Below are 2,147 nucleotides of genomic sequence, written 5' to 3' on the forward strand. Positions count from 1 at the left end.
TGCCATCTTGAATCTACACCACTCCACTGAATGCGAAGCTATCCGTCGTGACCTGAAAAAGCTAGGATTTGAGACAAAATATTGGCTTATTTTACTTAAATATTTGGTCTCTATGTTTTTCCCCACTAAAAGCTAATTGCTCTAAAACTTCTAGCCTATAAAGCTAACTCAACTAAAAGCTGACTGCTCTAAAACTTTTAGCCTTTAAAGCCAAGCCTTGCTCGCAATTGATGCGCCAACAGCCAAGCTAAAAAACTAGTGTTACTCAGACCCAAAATATGGGTCTCCCTACTTTTTTCTCCAGTGTGGAGGAAAACCAGTTTTTTCCCCGACATTAATCGCCACGTTTTTGTAGCCGCCTTAGCACCAAATTCTTATTCGCCAAGTTTATTATTAAAAAATTGCTACCTACTTGACTACTTATGCTAAAAGTAACATAATCTTAAATCTATCATACTACAAACTATCTTACCTAAATCGCTAAAAACTAAATGTTAATCTAATGTCTTATTGTATATTTTTTATTTAGTATTAATCTAGTTTTAAGATAATTTTAATCCCCCCGCCACTGCTGCTGTAACGGCCTTTTAAATTTAAATTTTTGCTATATACCCTTGTAGGTGAAAGACTGAGGCCAGGCGGATCAAACGCCTTACCTTAAAAAGTGGGGTAATTCAAGGTCATGTAAACGCGGCAGAACTCTCCTTGAAGTGATCTAGGCTGACAAGAAACTGGACATCCTGGCGACGGGTGGTCCTACTCATTTCCCACACGACCGGCGAAAAAATCCCTCAGCCATTGACTTTGGAGTTTATTCTGGAATAATCCAGATCCTATCCTCTGACCACTTACCTGTTTTTGTACACATCACGATGGACCAGCACCCAAACTTACTTCCTGACAATCGAAGACTTTTGCCTGTAGGATCTAACATTAAACTGTTCCAAAACACCCTCAGCGACTCCCTCCACCTAAATATGGAAATCGAATCTGGATTAGACATTGAGGACGCGATTAATATCTTCACAAACAATAGTCACCATGCTGCAGCCCTGGCCACTAAACCTCTACGAAGGGACCTGCCAAATACGAATCGTACCGAATCGGAGGAGCCATACCTATAAATAAAAAATTGCACAAATTATTAAAACAAAAAAATTAAATAAAATTGATATAATGCCTCTCACGAAACTTTGAACGTAAAAAAACATTAAAATATACTAAACAAAGAAATAAGCCTATCAAAAAACAAACACTTAAATAAAAAACTATGTAAAATAGACTCCTCTGATCGGTACAGACCCCACAAGCTGTGGCAATTAACCAACAAACTAAAACGGCAGCCCCTTCCTAACTGGCCTCTTAGGATCCCTAGCGGAGTAGACAAGAAGCATGCATGGACAAGATCACCTGAAGGTAAAATGGAGCTGTTTACTGACCAGTTAGAGAAGCGTTTCTCTCCCATCTTGACAAATAGCTCCCTTGACAGGGCCAAAATCAACGAGGAAACAAATGCCATCCTTGCCCAAAAAATGCTCATGGAGTATGCATGTAAAACCCACCACTCCATCGCTAGCTCCTTCGCCAACTTTGACTCCAGCAACTCACCTTTTGTCAAGCCCATCACTCTCTCTGAACTAAAAAAAGAGATTGATAGCTTAATCAACAAAAAAGCACCAGGATATGATAGGATCAACAATGCCCTAATCAAAGTTCTCCCACTCAAAGCTATCATCTTCTTACTCAAAATATACAACAGCATCCTACGTTTTGGCCACTTCCCCCTAGTGTGGAAAAAAGCCATAGTTGTCATGGTAAAAAAACCAAAAAAACCAATTTCTGAAGCTAGCTCGTATCGCCCCATAAGCTTGCTTCCTGCTTTCTCAAAAATACTTGAATCCTTGCTTGCCAAGAGGCTCCTTAAATGTAACCGTCTTTCACAATCCATACCTAACCACCAATTTGGATTCTGCACATTTCATGGGGCCGAGCATCAACTAGCTCGCGTTACACAATTCCTCCAGAGAGCTTTTTAGGACAAACTGTATGGATCGGCTATATTCATCGATATTACAGAAGCGTTTGACAAAGTTTGGCACTGCGGTCTGCGTAACAAGTTGATAAAGCTACTACCTATTAACCTATAC

General features: G+C 39.9%; 1 long non-coding RNA gene across 1 annotated transcript; it reads right to left on the reverse strand.

Annotated features, from left to right (window-relative positions):
* Window positions 1–385: 385 nt before the first annotated feature.
* Window positions 386–1,126, reverse strand: LOC124461306. Its single transcript, XR_006955014.1, has 3 exons — window positions 1,041–1,126; window positions 853–971; window positions 386–816 (listed from the first exon to the last, which is right to left on the reverse strand). It is a non-coding gene; the product is annotated as an uncharacterized LOC124461306 (long non-coding RNA).
* Window positions 1,127–2,147: the final 1,021 nt, after the last annotated feature.

This window comes from Drosophila willistoni, unplaced genomic scaffold (genome assembly GCF_018902025.1).
Source record: "Drosophila willistoni isolate 14030-0811.24 unplaced genomic scaffold, UCI_dwil_1.1 Seg31.1, whole genome shotgun sequence".
NCBI lineage: Eukaryota > Metazoa > Arthropoda > Insecta > Diptera > Drosophilidae > Drosophila > Drosophila willistoni.